We start from the raw sequence: 22,856 nt of genomic DNA, 5'->3' as shown, positions 1-22,856 counted from the left end.
ATTACCGCTCGAGCATATGCGGAGTGTCTTTCCTTACTTGTATGTGAAATAACAAACTCTTCGGTCAATCATTTAAAATTTGATATTATTTCTTTTTTGTCGGGATGAGACGATGAGTCAGAAGAAACTTTGATGGAATACATAGGCCGTTGGCCATCCTTCAACACTCATTACAATTCCTAAGTTAGAAGACAGCGAAAGGGACAAAAACTAAAAAAAACACTATTAGAACTCACGTTGCCTTTCAAATCTTCCACGACAGCTACAATATCAACTTTAGATAGCTTCACTTGGGCTGATTTGACTGCGGCACTCCTAAGTCCATACGTGTGTGGCAAATATCTACCGGCCTATGCTATTGACAACTGTAATTCACATTTATCTAGAGTAATATAGTATTTGAAACCATTTTCGCACGGTAATTTCTCCGACTGCAACCATGTACCATATGGACGAATGAGCTGTTGTCAGAGTATCATCGACTGTCCTGTTATGTCTACGTTCTCCTCGGAGATTGATGTGATATTTCCTAAACTTTGCTCTTCACAGTGGTGATTTTCCTCCAATTTTCCGTTTGGCTTTGGTGAAGCCTTAGGAACATAAGACGCCAAAAAGTGAAAAACTCAAAGTACATTTGCCTATCTTGAATACATGTCATAATTACAAATAATTTTTCTGTATTTACTTTAACTTGAAATAAAGTTAAATTAGCATCCAATTAGGAACAAAATTTGGTATAACCATACACCAAGCATTTATGAAAAAGTTAAACAAATCTTTTGAGGAAAATGCGAATAACCCAATGCGAATAACCCAATGCAAATTTATTAATTTTCTTTGCAATCACATCAAAAGGTTTAATTAAAAACAATCTCATGAAATTACTCGAATGGAAAAGTAAACAGACCCTGGTGTACGATGAATTGGGTGATAAGCATATGATTTAATTTTTACAAAGATATATACAGTACATATATAGTTATTTTTTGGCAGATAAGTGACAGAATTTCTTCTGTATCTATTAGGAATAATTTAAGTTAATTACGAACGTAACTACTCGGCACAGTCGTCTCAGGCAAGGGAATACGTATGCTCTGTACATAGGCTCCTACACTCATTTATCAAGGGTATATCTACACTTCAAATGTTGCTAACAAATCAAGGAAAAATACAACGAATAGAATGACTATGGGCTATAATGTAAATAGACAGATAGATAGGTATATCTAATCAATGACACCTTCTCTACTGGTCATTGGTATCAACCAAAACAAATCGGAATACTGGAAGCTGAACGCTTCAGATATAAAGGTTTTGTGTTCATCATGTATGAGAAATACGCTAGTCATGTTTTTCAATTCGTGTATATTTCAATTTGAAAAATAGCGCCACTTGCTTTATGTACAATTCACAGATAACACTTGTTCTCACAAAATTTTGTATCAATTAGTTTAACCATTTCCGAATAAATCGGGTGTGACAGACAGACAGACAGATATCGAATCGATTCTAATAAAGTGGGCCGAGATTCGATCCAATTACAACAATTTAAATACCTGCTTGTGACAAGCACACGTTGAAAATGTTGATGGTCTTTGGTTTGGCTATATATATATAACGAACTGAGGATTCGACGTAACATAGATATCTACCGTGTAGAGATAATTTCATGGTCCTCTTCAGGAACGAATTGTTTTCCGGACGACAATCAGGCATGGGTTACGCATCCTCTTCTTTTTCTTCAGCCTTTGTCCCGTTTACAAGCGGGGTCGGCATGTTACTAGTTTATCTGAGTTGAGGCTGAAAATTCAAGACTGGAATTTCGATGTCTCGCCTCGACTGCAATTAAAGAGGTTACACTTCCAAAGCTCTAAAGCACAACAACATACGTTGAGTTCACAGGAAATGCTATACACGAGATGGGCGTTACCACAACCATCATGAAACTCCCTCGAGTGAATTAAACGTAAACAGCCGAGAGCAAATTTTGAAGAAATTGCTTTTCTCTCATAGAGTCATCTCGGTTCGCATGGTTCCAGATAACCTACAACGAGGTTTCACAACAAGAGCCACTTTAGCTGAGTCCTTCCAGATGGTTTGCCCTTCTTGAGAGTGTCGGGACGGCACTCTGTGTCAATATTGAGTTTAGGCGTGACCGAAACAGCGGTGATTCATACTTTCGACGGCAATTTGAAAGCTTTTCGATCTCATCCGTACAAGCCTATAACCGAGAAAAATGATGAACTTAGACAAGCTACCCTGCTAGCGAGCGGAATAAACGCTAAAGAAGAAGAAAGTTGACTTTCTGCATGCATGATCACTACAAATCGTATGTCCCAAATCACAAACACTCAGCCCCACATTTACCCCCCCTTTTGCATCAATAAAAGTAACCATTTCGAAGAAAGTGCCTGTGACAAACAAACGCATAGGCAGTGGAGTGGAGAAGCCAGAAGACGAATGAAAGGGGAAGGCATTAAATTGAAGTCTTCTCCTGTTTGAACATCGCACCTGCTTGAAATACAAGCACGGTTGAGCGTGAAGAACTAAGTTCCCTCGTGGTTCTTACTTTCTTATGTATGACATGTTGGTCAAGCGTCTACACTGGCATGTCAGCGAAGAGTATACGCATATCACGATTAATACACAATCCAGAGCAGTAAATTATAAACCGGGGAGATCAGGAACAGATTGACCATAAAAATCATTTGATAAGGGTGCATTTCGGGAAACATTGGGTTGGAATACAGATTTTACTTGAACAGCTTTAGATAAGGCATCACAATTTTACCAATAAATAGAAATAAGCATGTGGTGCTCTCATGCAAAGATGCGTTCATTTTCAGAAGTGCAACAGCACCTAGTGATTAACACTGTAATAGCGAAATGCCGTATAGAAAACCTTCAGGCAAGACGACGAAATCAACGTGGACTCCTCGAGTGTAGATAGGTGCGAAAGAAGTTGCAGTGGGCCATCGTAAAACGTAAAAGTGATTGCTTGAAGTGACTTTGCGAGGAAGTAGATTTTGTGTGTGCACAAGTCGATGAAGCCGGTAAAAAAAGGTAAAAGTCCTTCAGCTATTATGCGCCTATATGGTTGTGGGAGATAATTTGAAGAGTATCAACAACTGCCAAAGATATTCGTGCAGTTACAAAAGACGAAATCCTAGATACAGGGAAAAGAGTCCGAGATAATGCAGCCCCCGGAATTGATGGAATCCCTGGCGGGGCCCGAAAACTAGCAATCAGAACGGCACCCACACTGCCTGAAAAGAAGGGTTATTCTCCTCGGGGTAGATATGGCAAAAGCCGGTGCTGATCCTGATGCCGAGTAAGCCAATAGGTGAACCAAAACGCAAGAATCTACAGCGGAAAATCTATAATCGCATGTATCTATTAATGGATAGCGCCAGTTATTTACTAAGGCGACAATTTGGCTTCTGATGTGCGCGGTTAGCAGTTGATGCGACTAAAATGGCAATTGAGCTAGCCAAGAAAAGACGTTGATGAAGGCAAATCCTGCAACTTGACATTAAGGACACGTTCAATTTCGCGAGATGGAACCGTGTCGTAGCGCTCATCGCAACCCAAACGCCCAACTATATACAAAATATAATCTTCAATTACTTTCGGCAGCGAAAGCTGATGCACGACTTGGACGAAGGGGTTGAAAGCTATAACGCTAGGTATTCCGCAGATATGTGTTCTGCGTCTTTGCCATCGAACATAATGCAGCATGCAACTGGTGTCGTCGTATTCACAGATGACATCGGGGTAGTCATAGCATCCAATCATTCCAAAGAAGTACAGATTTATGAGAGCGAAACTATCGCGACGACCAAGTCTTGGCTTGAAGACTTCGGGTTGAAATTTGCCGAACATAAGGCCGAACTGGCGGTGGCGGGAACAGAAAACTTTTCAAATTTGCATCGGTACCCATATTGTTCGCTTTCAGTCATCACTAGAATATCTGGGAGTAACTTTAGATTCGAAGCTTAGCTTTAAACCACATTTGAAGCTAACTGGTCAGAAAGCAGCGACCTCCGATTAACATTAGCAAGGATGCTTTCAAATGTAGGCGGTCTGAAACATAGCCGATGGTTTCTTATATCGCTGTAACCTCTAATACGCGGCACCAGTGTTGGTATCAGCGTCAAACATCTCAGAAAATTTCAGGCAACCTCAATTTGCGTATCCGCTAAGTGAGCTTCCTACATGCTGGGCCTACCGTACAACATCGTAGGAGGCAACATGAATAATTACGGCCATGATCCTGGTGCATATTTTAGGCGATGAGGCAATCTTTTATTTGAAAAGCAGGAAGCAGGCCTGCTGCGTGGCAAACGGCATGACACCAGTCGAAGGATGGTCGGTAAACATGTGGATTATTCGACACCACGGCGAAATGCGTTATGAATTGACTCAATTCCTAGGCAGATACAGTGGATACAAAAACTACCTTTATAGATTTGGCTTGGATGAATTATCAGATTGTCTTATATGCCTTCACTTGCCCCAGTTCTGAAAGCTCAAGGAGGGACCTCGAGACTGGGCTAAAGACCCGTTTAACTTTTATAAAATATATATATTGCTTAGGAAAAGGGAAAGCCGATTCAATACTATAGGTCCTTCCTCTATGCCAACTTAACCAATATTGTAAGTTGGCTTTTTGGTTGAATATTTCGGAAACAGTGTCCAGCAGCTTTACGTCTAGAAACGCCGTGCAAATTAAAGGCGGTTACTGGTACGCTTCTGTCCAGCCACTTGGCCTCGTCGTACATAGAGAGCCGGAATTAGAATCAAAGAATGAAAATATTCAAGACAAAGGATTTGATCTAAAATATATTTTAGCAACACCAGTAACCTTAACTGCAGATTTGTGATCAGGTCAACCAGGATGTGTAAAAGCATTATAGAAACCTGAAAATTAGTAACAGTCAGCACGCTAAGAACTTAAGACAAAACCCGATAATCGCTTATAAAGTGTAACGGATGAAGTAGTTACCAACCGTACTCGGCACTAGAGCAGTGGCTATATATGGTGTTCGGGATGCCTTAGTCAATAAAGAAATAGAGGGGCCTGCAATACCAGTAGGCTAAAATTACCTCTCTACTACTCAATTTATCGGACCTCGAATAGCACCGGGTTAGAGGCAGTTATGGGGTAACAGGAAGTGTCCTTACGCTCAATGCAGCCGCAGGCCCTGATATCATTGATATTGGTGAAGGATTAACAGCTGGCTAAACTCTGACGAATAGTGGAGTTTGCGCAATACGTAAGTGGGCTCACCAAAAAGATACTGGGGCTAGTTCTAGCGGACCTGGACTACCCCGAAAGTATCCAGGTTCATACATCCTCAACATGGGCGAAAGAAAATCTTATTAGTATTCAGTTTCTAATCCCGCCGGCTTAGAAGGAGCGGTTCGCCCTTGTAGATCGGGTATAGATCACAGGAATTTTATGTGGGGCAAATCGACAGTCACTCTTTGAGGTTTGTTTCTTAAGATAAAAATGGTAAATTTTTCTTTGAGGGTTCTTCTTGCAGGTGAAGTTCAACCCAACTTTTTTGAAAGTAAGCTTATTTGCACAGGACCATTCTGTGTACAAGAAATCCCAAGAAAAGACAAAGAACCTACGGTTTCCGCTTGCCTTCATAGACTTGATTCACTGTACACTTGACATTTCAACATTTAATATCACGGAAAGATACTATAGAATAGTGCTGAATGGTGACTCTTCGGTTTCACCAGCAAAATGAACTGGTGGTCTCGTAAGTTTGACTAGATAAGGGCATGACTACCTCCAGCAAAAATTAGAAAAGACCTTCACGTCGGAATCGCATTTCTGGCAATACATCCTCCCCCCTCCCCCACTGGAGGGGTTAATTTGGGTAGTTGAGACTCGGAGCGGTTCGACGAAATACTCGTAGTTCTCAACTGGTTTATCAGAGCAGAATCGCAGTTTACGGTAGAATAAAAGTACGTTGGTGAAAGTAGTTAGGGCAAGTAATTGTAATTGTAAATTAGTTACGAAGTGCCATTATGGACAGTGGTGATGCTGAACCAGTAAATGTTTTATTTCATGAATGAAAATAATATGAGCCAATAAAAGTTGGTCTGGAGCCTCCCACGCGTGCGAGGGGATATATCATCCAATGCTCACCGCGGTCACAATAAAGGAGTATTCCGCTAACACAAATCAATTTTGATAATAATCTGCACTAGAGAAACTAAAATTGCTCAACTAAATTATGCAGAAGACGCCGAAGTTTAATTATATTGAAAATATACTATATAACAAATTATCTTGTCCTTTTTAACACTTTTAGTATCTTTTTATCCGTGCTAAATAAAACCATTTATATTTACTAAAATAAAATAACATTTACTCACAATGTATAAAAACGGAAAACCGTGAAAAGTATCAAAAACTAATGAAACGAATCGTTTTCCTGTGTATCCGGTGCAATCCAAAGGATATCTCAAGCGTTATTAAGATACCCAACAAACTCTTCACTAATCCAGTTCGTTTCAAATTTGTCTACACACTCGCGACATTTTCAAAATCTACCGCAGCTTTTATCTTAAAAATGGCACATGCGTCCTCCATTCGATTAGCTTCTGTGGTCAATCAGCGGCTCCCACATAAAATGTCCTGAAAGAACATCTAAGACAATTAACGCCCTGTCAGATGGAATAATATCTGGTGTAAAGGAAACGATGCTTTCAATAAATTAATTTTTGGTGTGAGTTTGAAGCAGCGCAACGGCCGGCAACCTGTTGAATGTATAGCTAAGCTATGGCTGCATATGGGCAACTACGTAGTCATTTGAATATTTTTTCTGTAAAACTGTGTCCAGGAGAGATTCTATCCCAGACACTGCGTAAGATAATTGCTTTCCGTCCTAGATAATAAGAAATCACATTCGTTTAAGTGTAATTAAACGCGGACGAGATGGAAATCTTCCATACATTTTGTCAGTGGGTGAAATTAAGTGGAATGTAAGCAAATGGCTTTTTGATTAACATTGGAAGTCCCAACTCGTAGCCTAGTGGGTTCGATATGAACTCGGCTGTATCAAGGATACCGCGGCGTACTATTCGTACTTTCAAAAGTATCTCTAAACTGGAGACCACTCCTTCAATTTGAGAAAGTTCTGCTAACGAACTTGACATGGAATAATATTTGTGCGTCATTATCGTCCTTAGAGTGCGAAGTATTATTCTGTTTTAAACGCTATGAATTTGTGCATTTGAAAATATTGCCGAAGCAGTGTAAAAGTGTTTCTTGTGATAATACCTAAAATGTAAAGTAAATTTGATGTTAATGGAGTACAAGTGCTGGTGGTACATAATGGGTTCAGACATTTGACTTCATTAAGGTAATTTCGCAACAATTCATCTTTTAGCAAGAAGATGTGAACATTATCGTCGCAATGAATAGGTAAAATTATAATAATTTACTTAAAGGTTGGTAGTTGACCACTAAATTGAAGCTTGCAAACTACCAATTGATGGCGCAATGGTTCAGCTGGTTAGTGAGTTTAGTTGGGGGGAGCCGCAGCTCCGAGCACTCAGGCCATTGTTAGGCCCATTGTACTATCCCCGTAAATCGCCTATTCAATGGCTTCCCGCCTACGGTGTTCGTAGGCTTTAGCGAATCTGAGAACATTTTCCAGAGGCAGTGAGTGTGCAGGTTCTTCATTAAAGAAAACCTTGCCAAGGTGTCTTCGTCTGAGATCTGAGGATGCCGGGCAGCTGCATAAAAAGTGCAGGGCAGTTTCCTCCTCCTCCTCACATTGGCTGCACACAGCCGAAACCACTACCCCAATCTTTTCCATATGGTAGTTTAAGGGGCAGTGTCCCGTCAAAAGCCCTACTAGGGTTTTCATGTCCCACTTCTTAAGGGACAACAAAAATGCCGCTCTAGTGGCCCTAGGCCCTTTCACAAGGATTTTCGCCTGCCGGCAAGAATCCAATTTTCTCCACTCGGCTGCGTGAATCCTTGCAATTTCGCCCTTCAGAGTAGACTTGACAGTAGATGGTCGGATTTCAAGAGCTGGTTCTGGCCCCACCATTATAGATCCAGACCCTTGGCGAGCCAATCTGTCAACTCCAGCACCCACATCAGGAATGTATCGTTCAGTCGGCCAAGTTTCAGCAGCAGCTGATGACAACTCCACACCAACTGGCTTCATATGTCGTTGCCATTTAGTTCTGATAATGCCGCCCCACTGTCGGAACAGATTCGAATAGTGCGACCCCTCCACTTTTGTCGCAGACATTCTTCTGCTGCCAATGAAATGGCATATATCTCCGCCTGGAATATGGTCGTCATTTTCTGAGAGGTCTAACCAGTTCCACAATCAGATTTCCCTTGAACACCACTGCACCTGATCCGTTTTCCATGACTGACCCGTCGATCAAGATTATTAAGTCTGTAATCCAAAAAGACTCGTGCCATTTATCGATCATTCTTCTATTTTGGCGATTATGAGGGAGTACGTATTTTCAGAGAGGAAAACTTGAAACCATATCATCGGGCGGTATCAAAGCACCTGATGTTTGCCAAGAAATTTCCAGGTGGACGCATGACCGTGTGATTGGCCGCCTTTCCACCCCCCAATGGTATCGAGCCTATATGCGGCGTAGTACTCATTGCTCCAGTAATACTTAGGCAACCAAGTCTCTAAATCTGCGTTACCAGCTTTCTGCTGTTAGCAAAGTTCAGTCTTGGCCACCAGACGATACATGCATACATCAAAATAGGTTTTGTTATGGATGTATACATCCAGTATATCCGTTTTGGTGAAAGTCCCCAGGTCTTACCTATCGCATTCCTACAGCACCAAAGCAATCTGCAGGATTTCTGATATTGTTCCTGGAAATGTTGCTTCCACGTTAACTTGGAGTCGAAATATACCTCTAAGTACTTGATTTTTTGGGCCAGCTGGATTTCTGCTCCTGCTTAGGTGGGTAGCGTATAGCTGCCCCACTTGACGCTCCTAGTGAACATAACTAGTCCAGTCTTTCGAGCGTTCACCGTGAGTCCATTGCGGAGGCACCAGCTGTGGATTTCATGCAGAGTTCTGACCGCTTGAATGGTCACATACTGTGTCCGCAAACTTGCCGGTAATTATTATGGCTAGGTCGTCCGCAAATGCTTGCGCGAAGACTTTTTCGTCCTCCAGGAGTCACAGTAGGGTATGCATTACCAAGAGCCAGGGCAGCCGTTGACACATCCTGCTTCAATAGACTTTTGGCCGATGGATATGTGGATTTTTCTCCACTCTAGCATGTGAAGGATCCAACTTTTTAGCAGCGGTTCGACTCCATGCTGTCTTGCCGCATCACAAACTGCCACGAATGAGGCATAATTGAAGGCAGCTTCGATGAGGCTGTTTGCGTCTGTGTAGGTTGGTTACCCTGGTTTGGCAATGAGCTGGCTAAGGGTCTGCCTCTCTATTCCCTTGCCCTAGATTGTCATGGATGCTTGTGTTCTAATTTGTGCCATCTCGCTGCTGTAAGCTTATCCCTTACACAGCATTGGTTGTGATTACTTTTTAACTTTTTATAGCTATTTCTGTAATTATGTTTCTATTCTTCTCCTAGTCCTTCCTGAAAGTACCACCAAGTTGGAAAAATTGTTGCCCATGTCCGTGTTTAGCCGTGTTTTTCGGAGGGTATTTTCGAGATGTGGAAGCTCTCCTAGAAGTCCGTTCACTTCCTTCAAAATATTGGCGTTGTCCAACGACAAAAAGTGTGCTCTACTGTGTCTGGCAACCGCGGACTTTATGTGTGGGTTATTCTTATTTTTAGCGGATTCGGCCTCCTTTAAGTGTTCTAAACCCTGGTATGGACTAGCCACTTTGTTTGCCCTACATAAATCTTGTCGCAGTTTGGGCAGGAAATCTTATAAATGCCACTTTTTTCCGTAGACTCTCTTTTATCCTTGACTAATAATAACCGGGCCCTAAGTAGGCATTGTCTGCTGGTCAGGGTCATCCGGAATCCACGTTTGTGTAGTCACCTTTTGATGTTCTGCGTCAGACCCAAATAGGTTAATGTTATCCATTGCCTAGTTTCTGTGTTCGCCTCCTGGAGGAGTATTGAAAGTTGCTGTCTTGAGGCCTGGACTAGTTTCTTTTTGATCCGGTTTTCGATGAGGTTCCCGTTGTATCCGTTTTTCTTGGCTGTTTCCATGTTATTATTCAATTCTTTATTTCTTCTCTCCACGTTGAGCAGTGTTGTGACTATTCTGTGAATCATAAAGTTGTATTTCTTATGGTGGAAATCGTAGTTTGATGTGTATGTGGAATTCAAAATTCCCTCTTTCCTGGATTATTTTTAAGTCTAGGAATGATATCTCCCCTTGCTTTTCGATCTCGATGGTGAACTCGATGTTCCTGTGTGCCCGGTTGAGTTTCTCGAGGATTGTTCCTGCTTCTTCCGTTTTGATGGTTGCTAATACATCGTCCACGTATCTGATGCAGAATCTCGGGAGTGCCCCAGCCTCCTCAAGTTCTTTCTCCAGGTTCTCCATAAATACCTCAGCAGCAGGTTGTTTTATAAAATTTATTCCTGAATGTAAAATAAAATTCACTCATGAATGTGAAGGCCAGATTCTTATACAGTTTAGCCTTCTTCTTCCATTCAGATGAGTTTTCCTGTGTCGTAATCCATTCATCGGTACGCGTGGGGACAGCGCTTTTATGTTAAAGGATACTTTGCATCCCCACGGCCTTGTTGAGACTGGTAATAACTTCCCTGCTGTTTCCCACTACCCGTTTTCCTATTTTAAGGCTTAACCTTTTGACTTCTTCCAAGAGTCACTTGGGAATATTTTGGCTCGATGAATTCGTTTCTGCTATTATTTCTTTGACTTTGTTGCCTTTTTCATGTATTTTGGGGAGGTATTTGATACTAGGTAGAGATGAGCTAGGCATTCTGAGTTCGGCTGCTTTGTTAATAATGGATATGCATTCAGCTAGAGCCTTTTTCACTCTTTTAAGCGAGTCTGGCAGAGGGTCCTTCCTGATGACGTGAAACTTACTTTCTTCTAACTTTTAGTATTTTTGTCTGAGATCTCAATAGGCCAAGCAGTTGCAGATAAAGTGCAGGGCCGTATCCTCCTCTTCTTCACATTGGCTAAATGTAGTCGATATCACCACCCCATTTTTTCCATATGGTAGCTTAAGGAACAGCGCCACGTTAATAGTCATACCAAAAATCACATGTCCCACTTCTTAAAGGGACAGAAAAAACGCCGCTCTAAAAACCCAGGACTCTTTCACAAAGATTTTCGCCCGCCGGCAGCTGCATGAATCCTTGCAACGTCGAAATAGACTTGACAGTGGATACCTGGATGTCAAATGCTGGCTATGGCCTCAAGATTTTAGCCCCAAGTCTTACTATCACAGTCGTACAGCGCCAGAGAAATCTGTGGGGTTTCTGCTATTGTTCCTTAATACGATGTACGCTAACGTACGTACGGCGATTGGAAATGCTTGTGCGAAGGCCTTTCTGACCTACAGGAGCCATAGTAAGGTGTCCATTATCGGGAGACACAACAGAGAAAAGACAATCCCTCCCTGTGGACAGCGCCTAAGATATTCCGCCTCAATTTACTTCCCTCCAACCAATTTTTGGATTTCCTCCACTCCGCGAATTCCTTTTCGAGTCTCGCCTTCTTAATTTTTTTGTAAGCTTTTGCTTTGTGTTTTCAGATAGGCATGTTACCTAGAGTGAGGTACCCACTTAGGTATGTATAATATGTGTGTATTTATCCCTTATGAACTGATTTATTAGCCCCCAATCATTTTAGTAGAAAGGAAGTCAGATTGATCGGTTGAAAACTTTTTGCCTCCGTTTTCCCTAGTTTGTGAATAAATATCTACGTTACATCACGCCAGGTAATTACTACTGCTCTATTAATAGAACAGGACTGACGCCATCGGGGCTCGGAGACTTGCATCGAAAATATGAAACGAGTTAAATGTCCATTTTACTCGCCGAAGAGATACTACTTTCCATGCCAAAGTCCAGTCTCTCAATTGACGGCTGCATGGGGCTGTTGGTCGTGAGCTGAGATTTTGGATGCTGCCTGGGATGATTTGCTATTTCTTCATCGCTTTCTGTATACTTCCCGCTCTGTAGTCGTAAGTCATCCAGCTACTAAGAGCTTTCTCTCTTTAGAGTTTTCTGAGCTTCTTTGTGTCAATTCCGCCTAACAGTTGAACCAGGCTTCAGAGCTCTGATAAAGAGCATCCTTATCATTCTCCTCTGTTTCGCAAAATCAGAGTTCTGCCATGGTATTTTACCATTCTTTGGCGTATTAAGTGGACAGCTCTCTTAGGTTGTGATCATCTGTGTTGTTTTCTCAATTCCAACAATGGGTTTGATGCGCCTCCCGGGGAGCGTAACTCCTGTTTTGCACGCCACCCAATCTCTCTGCCGCGGAATCTGAAATGGGCCGGTTGGAGGCGAATCCATGCTCGTTTCGAAATCAATGCTCCTGTGATTTGAGAGAATGATACGTTCAATAGCCTTCTCCGAAAAGAGTCACCATTGCAGGGAATACCACCGTGATGAAGAACGTCGATTCATTACTCAAGTTGAGGATCTGCAGTTCGGTTTCTACCAGATATTCTAACAGTCTCGACCCTCTTGCGTTAATATTAGACCTCCCTCAACAGATGTTATGTGCCCCAAAAAAACATTCTTATCTCCTTGTTGACTATTTCTGAGCCAATATGTGGACTACCCAGATGAATCGGGTTTCGGGCTAGCGCGTCCCTCAACTGCCTTTCTTGTAGTTATAAGTCTAAGTCCTCTATGAGTTTGATTAGCATTCAAAGAAGAAGAGAAGAAATCTGTTCATTAGAATGTTTGAAAAGTCAGTTCAAACTTTGGAAGATAGTAGATCGCTGTACTGGTTCTGGTTCACTCCAGTAATTGGAGCTGCTTGATTATAATGCGTAATACGGGATCTGATAAATATTTTAGTCGAATCATGAGTTTTTCCTTCCGGAATTTAATGTTGTAGAAGCAATATCGATTAATTGGAAAATTGTTATGAGTTTTGAATTGCACGTAAGGACGATGTTTTCGAGTTCCCAGTTTATGTTGACTGGTGCCGTTTGTGTTCCAATAACGTATTTTGAGCTGGTTCATTCATTTCTTACAAGGACGTGTAGGGTCAAAGTCTGATGCTGCTCACATTTCTTGCATCATATTTTGTATTGAGAGATGAATTAGTTTATTGTTTGTGTCAGCGCAAGGAGTGCCCCTTCCAGATTGTGGTGTGAGGTTCTTATATAATGTTTGCTTGGTTGTGATGTGTTCCTTTCCAAAACGCTAGACACTCTGGTACTGGTACTGCTCATCTCAACACTAAGATCAAATTCAGAGTGTTCTGTGCTGGTGTTCTTTCTGTCATGCTATATGGGAAGCACAAGGAAAATGACCCCACTATTACTCAAAAGCTCCAAGCCTTTGTCGACACCTTTTTGCGTCCTAACTGCTGGCCTGATACTATAACAAATGGTTGATGAAAAGGTCTGGCACTCGTACGCACTGGCAAAAGTCGCAGTGGATACATCATACATTAACGAGGGGCTACAATTGCATTGCTGGCCACACCACGCAGTAGAACTCCCTATCCCAAGATGACCGATGAGTGGATTACCTCAAAGGCGCAGAACAGTAGAAAAGTTAGGAGAGAGTCTCAAAGATTATGCCTCGTTTGAGCCAAAGTCACTGAGAATATCAATTGACCATCCGTTCCGTCCATTAACTTCCCTTCTTCCATTTTTTTTCGATATAGTTATTCAAGCGTTTTTAAGGGTTTGTGGAAAAAACCCTATTCAAATTGGGATACTGTTTATTTGTCACAAATATTTTTATAAAAAACAGATACGCCGATTAAAAAGAAACTCAAACGGATATTTGGGGACTATGCAATTCAACGCAATCATTGAGTGGCATGAATTTGCGTGGGGTTTAAAGGAGAGCTGTAGACATTTTTTCTTGAAAGATATTCGTGTGTGCATGAAATTGGCAATTAGTAAATTCACAAACGAATCTTACACTTTTGTTGCCAAATAGGGAAATAAGGGGGCAGAAGAACAAATTTAAAGCGCCACAGAACCGAATCGAAAAATCTGAATCACAGTAGTCCGCGTATATGCAATTTCAAAATGCGTACCATTCCGATATTCACTCAAACAAACTTAAAAAGAGTATATTATCTAACCTTTTAGATTAGCCGGAAAGCTCCCTTAACTTGCCGGTTTGCCGAAATGGATATGCGGAAATAGATCGAGATGTTTGTACTACTATTCCACTGTTTTGTTTCATATGTTAATGGGACGACTCACTCCACTTCGTTAATATGTGACCTTTCCACTTCTACCTTCTGATCAACTCGTCCACGGATAACTAGCCTGTGAGTCGACGAAATTCTTCTTTCGAAGTTGTATCAGGCCAGCATACTCCGATGACACATCGCAGACAAATGTTTTCGAAGGGCTTGTGCCTTTGCATACAGTATGCAATGCAGCAAAAGCGGATTTAACGCTGTTAAGCGCGTCGGGCAACTTTAAGTCGGCAGAAACCACGCTTCCTAGATATGTCAACATATGTTCCTAGATTGGTCAACACCTTAAATGCGTTGCCCAGTAAAGCAGATAGGGAGAGTGCGATGACCCGTCAGATTGAGAACTTTGGTTTTGTTGGTGTTTATCTTCAGTTCAGCTTTACTTCCCTCTCTTTCCATATCAAAAATCATTTGACCAAGGCACATTATTCGGTGAGCGAGCGAACAGATGTCATTAGTGTGATCGAGGATTTTAACGAAAGATGTCATCATTCATTGAATCCCTCTGTGTCCGGCGGCCAAGGCAACATGAAGAACGTCACCGATAACAAGAAGAATATAATACCAAGGGAAACCACCCCGTACAGTACCATTGAAAAACTTACGACAATCTACAAGCTTTATCGTGATGCGATACACTAGCAAGTTCCCGCAATCACCCAGATCCTGTTACGTTCTTAATTGGCGTGGCCGATAACTTCATCTGCACCAGAGACAAAGGCACTTTAGTGCTCATCAGTATTGTCGGGCACTTTGCTAAAAGTTTGTTATTAGAGCAGCAACAAAATGTTCCCACTGTTGGAAGACACTCACTTAGCGAGACGACCTGTATTGATGTTGAAAGCCTCTCGCTCTGTTTGACCGCGAGTAGATGCACATTCAGAAGACAGCTCCTAAATTTAGTACTGATCACAATATGGTTGATCTGATTAGATGTTGATGGTCAGTGTCAAATTGGCCAGTGCTCGAACAGTTTATCGCCGATAAAGATGTAGAAGTCACAATACATTCGCCGCTATTGTAACGGTCATAAGACGATGCCCCCCCATTCAATGTCGGAGCAAGGAGTTATCAGAGTTCACTTGACATTCATATCACCCATCATTGTAACAATGTCACCTTTAGCAGCCCTCTTCTGAATCGCATACAATTCCTCGCCGAGAGATATTTCTTCACTATATATGAAATCTCCGTTTGCATGTAACACTGTACATTTGCGATGTTCCTAATCCTGGTTCGGAATTTTGTAGTCAAAATCGTATCAGAAACCGGCTCCTAGGCCAAGAGAACGCGGTAGTCACCAGTAGCAGTCCGACACCGAACTGCCTTTATAGAGTCCTATAAGAGGAAGAGGAGTTCTCATCTCACCTCGTTTAGGTTAAGAATGCCAAGCTTACAATATACCGCGGGAATTCTGGCTCAACTTATAGAAAGCAGGCATTCTACTGGCTTCTAACGCCTTTGTCCGAGGACCGCACGTTTCAGAAACCAATCATAAGCCGCTTTAGATAACCAAAGGTCATAGCCATGAATTCATTCTCGATCACAAATTTCTATCCCTTTTGATCGCTTTTTACGAAATGCAGGGAATACTTTCAATGATTCTTCCAGGTTACAATCCCTATCGCTATGGTTTTGAAACGATGTACTCTAACACTGTTCGAAACCAAGGTTACAAGTAGATAGATCGACTACTAGAATGGCTTGTCCTTGTACACATTTATGGTATACCAATTATTGCCTCAGTTCTTTACAGGCACTAGCCTGCCTCTTTTCTCTCGCCGTTAATTAAATTATCGAGGAGAATGATGGACAATTTCGAAGCCATTAACAGTGGATCTACTTTTAACAATGTTGTCTTTGTGCATAAAGCGCTATGTGGATAAGAAGATAGGAAAGTTTGACCTACATTACTACTTACTAACAAAATTACAGGAGGCAAGAAGCAAAATTCCCGCATTCTAAAACTGTGAGGAAAGTTTAATTAAAACTTTAAGAGAGCCACAAAGCCTTTTATATTTACTAGATCATAGGGTCCGACTGATTCAATTTTGGGATGCAACAATAAATGCAAATTCACTTACCTTACTTGTTGAGAAGTAAGATAAGTGAATCTGCAACAAAACTATGTAGTAGAAACTAGGGATGGGATCGTTCGTCATAATTATAAAGTAACTACTCCGACGTCGCTAACAATTCGGGCTCTGCAGGAGAGAAATTCCAAGTCTCATTCGCAGGAGTATTTCAAACTCTCGATATAAACTGAAAAGTGAGCTACTTTTCACTAAATTGTTCTTCTCAGATTCCACCTGCTACCTAAATTTATACGAATACGTCAGCAAACGTAAATCGCATTTATCTTTTACGTTTATATTGTACCTAAAAACATACAGTAACTGAGTTGAATGGATTTAAATGCAGATTTTATTCTTTTGACAATTTTTCTCCCTAGTTGGCATCAAAGGCTTGCAATTCAAGATGAAAAAGGGTTTCTGAAAATCTGAATTTATGATAGAATGAACAAATCAAATTAATAGACGTCGTATAGAAAGAAAGCACTCAAGCGAATTTTCCCGTAAAAAGGAACTTTCACATTTATCTACACACTCAGAAATCCAGTTTTCTCTCAAGAGGTTGAAGTCAATCAAGTCACAAAGACATCTGAAAAAGAAGCAAAGGAGAACGGAAAAGTCGCATAACTTTGCAGTCAGGTTGAGTAGAGACAACGGGTTTATATAATAGTACAATCATTCATAATTCATTAAGGATATACTCGTTATTTGATTGCTCGAAGAAAATTTCCATCATCATCAAGGCGCAACAACCGGTATCCAGTCTAGGCCTGCCTTAATAAGGAACTCCAGACATCCCGGTGTCGCGCCGAGGTCCACCAATACGATATCCCTGAAAACTGTCTGGCGTCCTGACCTACGCCATCGCTCCATCTCAGGCAGGGTCTACCTCGTCTTCTCTTCCTACCATAGATATTGCCCTTATAGACTTTCCGGGTGGAATCATCCTCATCCATAATTAAGTGACCCGCCCACCGCAACCTATTGAGCCGGATTTTATCCACAACCGGACGGTCATGGTATCGCTGATAGACTTCGTCGTTATGTAGACTACGGAAGCGTCCATCCTCATGTAGGGTGCCAAAAATTCTTCGAAGGATACTTCTGTCGAACGCGGCCAAGAGTTTGCAATTCTTCTTACTAAGAACCCAAGTCTCCGAGGAATACATGATGACAGGCAAGAGCATTGTCTTGTACAGTAAGAGCTTTGACCCTTTGGTGAGACGTTTCGAGCGGAACAGTTTTTTGTAAGCTGAAATGGACTCTGTTGGTTGCCAATAACCGTGCGCGAATTTCATCATTTCATCATCCATGGAAGAAAATTTCCAGCCAAACATTAATGAATATTGATCACACTAAGAGAACTCCCGAGTTGACTATTTATTTATTTATTTTTTTGTGGGAGGTGACATGCATTTACAGACAAAGTGCCGAACTCTTGTCTCAGACCTCTCTAACCCGGAACTGTTTGGCACATTACCTCAAGTCAAGCCTGTTCAGTGTAGGAGCAAAACACCGTGGATTCAGCGAGCCTTAGCCATCCTTCCATTTTTTTTATTCATCTCCCTCTTTTAAGTCTTAAGATTGCTTTGAGGGTAACGTGACCTTCGGCTCCACGCATCCTCGCCCTGTAGGATGGCGATGGCGCTTCCACCTCCCGCAAAAGAAGTGTGGCAGGTATCATTCATCAAATCCAGTCGACGGACCATGATTCTCCGACTGTGTGTAAGTAAAATTGAAAATACCCATATCTGCTGAGCAGCTGGGTTAGGTAATTATCAGCCTCGCCGTGCTTTCCACTGAACCATGGGCGCACGTCTTTTATGAAATCTATCTCTTGACTCTTTTTCCCCAAGATTGCGGCCGTGCGTAGAGAGTACCGGCTCCCCCTTCGCAAGCGACAGCTTCCTTATTTCCCATCGCTTTTCTGAGGTATATAAACTCGACAGCATGGAGAGCGATCGGAATAACTCCCACTATCCAAATTACTGCTGAATCCGAAACGGTACGATAGGCTGACACAACTAGCAAAGCCCCTGGTCTTTCTCTGCGGTGTTGCGAACCTGGCCAAAGGAGTTCGTCTTCATGTCCATCACGATGCTGAGGTATTTCACCGCTGGCTTCGACAAGACCATGGTTTCACCAAGCTAATTAGGGCAGACTGTGGGAACCGTCTCCTTGGTCAACATAATAACTTCGGTTTTATTCCACAGCTAGGGACAATCCATGTCAGCCATCCATCTGCTTTCTGGGTGCATCACCATTCCCAGTGTGCGATAGGCTTGCTCAACCGTGCGTGCAGTAGCCAGTGCCTCTGCGCTGACTTTCCCGGCACTCGTAGACTAAGGAACGGTCCTTCCCTCAACATCCCCAATAGATACCCTGGAGTAGGGAAACGATTTTGCAGTGCCTCAAGCATATGACACAACTTCGCAGAATTGAACGCGTTTCTTATGTCTAGAGTCACAAGGAATACCACTCGTTGACAGTGGCGACTGTGTTCGCTCTAAACCGAAAATGGGTTTGGAGAGTAGGTAGTTTAGGCAGTTTGATAAGTACATTTTCGAAATTTCTCTGCGAAGTACACTTACAATAAGGATAGTAGTTTGCCACTAAGTTATACTTCAACGCAAGTTTTTGATGGAAACCTTACAGTCGGAGTTATGACGGCTGCTGTACTCAGTACTACTCAGCATCCTGCAAGCAGATGTTATATGCTGGATGGCCTTCTCTTCATACTTACATAATATATATATATAACTGGAATTTGTAATTGAAAATTTATGAAGGATGTAGTTTTTATAATTTTTTGTTGAGAACAAAGCATGCTGAATTGCTTCTCTCTCGCAAAATATATAATCAACCGTTAGGCAACCATTGGTTGGAGGCCTCGATTTCAATGTCAGGCAGCAATACATTTTTGATATGACCTCCATGGGCTTCTCTTTGCTGGACTGAAGTTCCATTCGACGACATAGGGTCCCATTCTCTGCTTTTCAAGTTCAAATGTGGTTTCCATTCACCCCTTGAATTTAGGAGAGTAGTTTCCAATGCACGGCGTAGCCAGCACTAGAATTATCGCTCCTTTTTAATGTGTAACCTGTCTACTGCAATTCTGCCTTCCGATCACAGTGCGTACGGGTACAATCCTTGTGCGTCGACCAAGTTCTTTGTCCGAAGTGGTGTCAGGCCAACGTGCTCCGAAGATACGATGCGAGCAAGTGTTGACGATGGCTTGGAGCTGTTGGGTAACAGTGCGGATTACTCCCATATAGCAACACAGGAAGATCATTAACACAGGGCAGCCTCAACTTTATCTTGGTGTTGAGATAACGGTATTTGCAGATTTTAGACAAAGCAGTCAAAGCGAATCTAGCGCTGTTAGGGAATCGGGCAATATTCAATTCGGTGCCACCGTCGACAGAAACCACACTTGCTAGATATATAAATTGATCAACATCTTCGATGCTTTGCCCATTAATGCACATTAAAGAGTATGACGACTCGTCAGACTGAGGATCTTAGTTTTGTTGGTGTTTATTTTCAGTCCAACTATACTTGCCTCCCATTTAAAATCCAGAGACATTTGACTAAGCTCGATAACCCGATGTGAGAGCAACCCTGGGGGACTCTACTTTGGACTTCAAATTCCACTGAAATTTTACCTCGATGCAGCACGTGACATTTTGCATCATGTTATGTAGGTCTGATAATGGATATTAGATTCTTCGGAATTCCCCTCCTGTGTAGAGTGGTCCAGATATACTTCCTGTCCACGCTGTGAAAGCTCTTTCGAAATCGATGAAAGACAGGTGAGGGGAAGATCTAAACTTCACATACTGTTCCAAAATTATCCATACGATGGTGATGTGGTCAATACAGTAGGACCCGGAAAACCAGCCTGCTCTCTGTCGATCAAGATTTTGAGACGTTATCTTTGCGACGGCAATTATTATATCACACTCATAATGGGTGACCTTCTTGGAATTTTAACTATCATCTTCTTCTACTGTCTCCGATTCCCAGTACTTCCATACGAGGAGTAGAAGATCTGCAATAACTCTAGGTACAACGATAAATTACTCTGGCGGGAGACCATCGAGTCATCGGCTTTACTCCTTTTGAGTACATCAATGGCAGAGATGATTTCTCTTCTGCTTGGAGGAACATGTTACGGTGATTCACCATTTCATCCATAAGAGAAGGAACCTCACCGGGTGTGATACGGTTCTTTTCACTTCTTCAGCTGGTCGTTATCGAGGATGAGAAGTCGGTCGTTAACGTCTCTCACAGGACCATCGAAACCTTTGTGACCACGTACAAGCTTTTTCGTGATACACTTCTGAAATCATTGTGCCCTGCGGCATCTTCTGCTTCCCTGCCTTGTGCTATAACAAACTCCCTTTTATCAAAGTGCGCACTACGTTATCGGAGCTACAACCCGTCACGCTCGCCATCGCTCATAGGATAAATACAGCCTTAAATAATAATCTTTGCCGCAACAATCCAATTGGATCTGGGCCTTGAAGTGTGTTAGAGAACTTTTTTCAAGACCGGTAACGATACACTACAGGGTTACAGTACCCTGTAGGAGGCAATATGATCGACATTGCTCTCGCCCGAGATTATTACCCTGATTTGACTCAGGTAATCACAGCTGAGTCGACTAGTATCCGACGTAAAATGGTTAATTTAAGTTCTCGTAAGGTGTCGATGAGTTGAAATCTGATTGGTCTTTGTGCTCGAAGAATGCGCTACTAATAGCGAGGTGGTGGAATCTAAAAAAATCCACAAATCTGCCACCATTAAGGTAGCCGTCAGTAACAATCCGAAAACGGATTCGCGTCCGCTACCGCTTGGTTACAAGAATACAAGAGCATATTGCCGCAAAAAGGAGAGGAATAATAGTCCCACTATCTTACTTTGCTTACGACCAGAATGCGCTTAAAACTGTAATTAAATTACCGGCTACCTTAACAGTTAAAATTAATCTACAGTTAAATCGTCTAGTCCTTAAATTTACTTATCGTTAAAGCTATAAATGGAGAGATGCTTATATCTTATTTTGGATTAAACAAGGAGGAAGGAAGGAACAAGGCGCAAGATGAGATACATGCAGGTCATACTTGTGATATCGTGTATCAATCCCCCACAGGTAGATGACGTTTTTCACGGTGGGAATAGGCATCGCATGGGTGTTGAAGAAAAGGAAGGGAAATAAAACCTTATTAAAGTCGATTTACTGCCTCGTCTCTGTCACACACATCTTCTCAGAAACGGTTATTCCTGTTGATACAAGATTTGGCGAAAAGCTCGAAACTCTGAATCCTCTCGCATGCGGTGGGTTAATATTGTTCTGCGTTAACTTAAGAGGGGTCCCTATACATACGAAGCCGAATATTTTCATGTCGGGCATCTAATTAAATGTCTCGAAGCAAATACTTTCGGCATTAGTTGCAAAAGAGAGGAATACGACAGTCCGAGATGGTAAAGGACCAATTTTCCGACCCTAATCAACCGAAAAATCTGAAAGTTATGGTGACTCGTTATTATATTTTTAAGCAGTTGACTCGAAACCCGCTTTAAGTTAATCCCCCAATTGCAGAAATACAGGCTGTAATATAGAGCACTATGGTACTAAGTTTGGTGGGAATCGCGCATTACTAACAATTGTCTGTTTTGATAAAAATCCACCAATTTCATAACCCTTAAAGCTGTCTGACGTCCTGGCCTACGGTATCGCTTCATCTTAGGCAGGGTCTGCCACGTCTTCTTTTTCTACCATAGATATTGCCCTTATAGACTTTCCGGGTGGGATCATCCTCATCCATACCGATTAAGTGACCCGTCCACCGTAACCTATTGAGCCCGATTTTGCCCACAATCAGACAGTCACGGTACTGCTCATAGATTTCGTCGTTATATAAGCTACGGAATCGTTCAGCCTGGATGGGGACCAAAAATTCTTTGGGGGACTCTTCTCTCGAATGCGGCCAATGGTTGGCAATTTTTCCTGCTAAGAATTCAAGTCTTTGACGAATACATGAGTTCATTGTCTTTGACCCTATGATGAGACGTTTTGAGCGGAACAGCTTTTGTAAGCTGAAATAGGCTCTGTCGGTAGCCAACAACCGTGCGCGGATTTCATCGTCATAGATGCTATCCGTTCTGATTTTAGACCATAGATAGCAGAAATTTTCAACAGCCTCAAAGTTATAGTCTCCTATCTTTATTGTTTACGTTTAAGCAGTGCGATTCGATGTTGTTCGTTCTTTATTCTTCGGCTTTGATGTAGCCGCCGTGTTCTTCGTCTTGCCTGCATTAATGTGCAGTCCAAGATCTTGCGCCGCCTGCTCGATCCAGGTGAAGATAGACTGTCCATCTCGAGTTATTCCAATATCGTCAGC

The 22,856-nt window shown here is 42.0% G+C and overlaps 1 protein-coding gene across 2 annotated transcripts in view; it reads right to left on the bottom strand.

The window, feature by feature from the left end:
- Positions 1-22,856, bottom strand: part of LOC119659422 (diuretic hormone 44) — a 221,642-nt gene that overhangs the window by 39,364 nt on the left and 159,422 nt on the right. Inside the window, exon 1 of one of the 2 annotated variants that reach the window (XM_038067498.1) lies at positions 6,394-6,537. The exons of the other annotated variant lie outside the window; for it this stretch is intronic. The gene's annotated coding sequence lies outside the window, so the exon portion shown is untranslated. Of the gene's footprint in view, positions 1-6,393; positions 6,538-22,856 lie in introns of those variants that run through there. 2 annotated transcript variants of the gene reach the window in all.

Source organism: Hermetia illucens, chromosome 6, assembly GCF_905115235.1.
Source record: "Hermetia illucens chromosome 6, iHerIll2.2.curated.20191125, whole genome shotgun sequence".
Taxonomy (NCBI): domain Eukaryota; kingdom Metazoa; phylum Arthropoda; class Insecta; order Diptera; family Stratiomyidae; genus Hermetia; species Hermetia illucens.
Note: the sequence above shows the minus strand (reverse complement) of the source record. Positions and strands in the feature narration are given on the sequence as shown.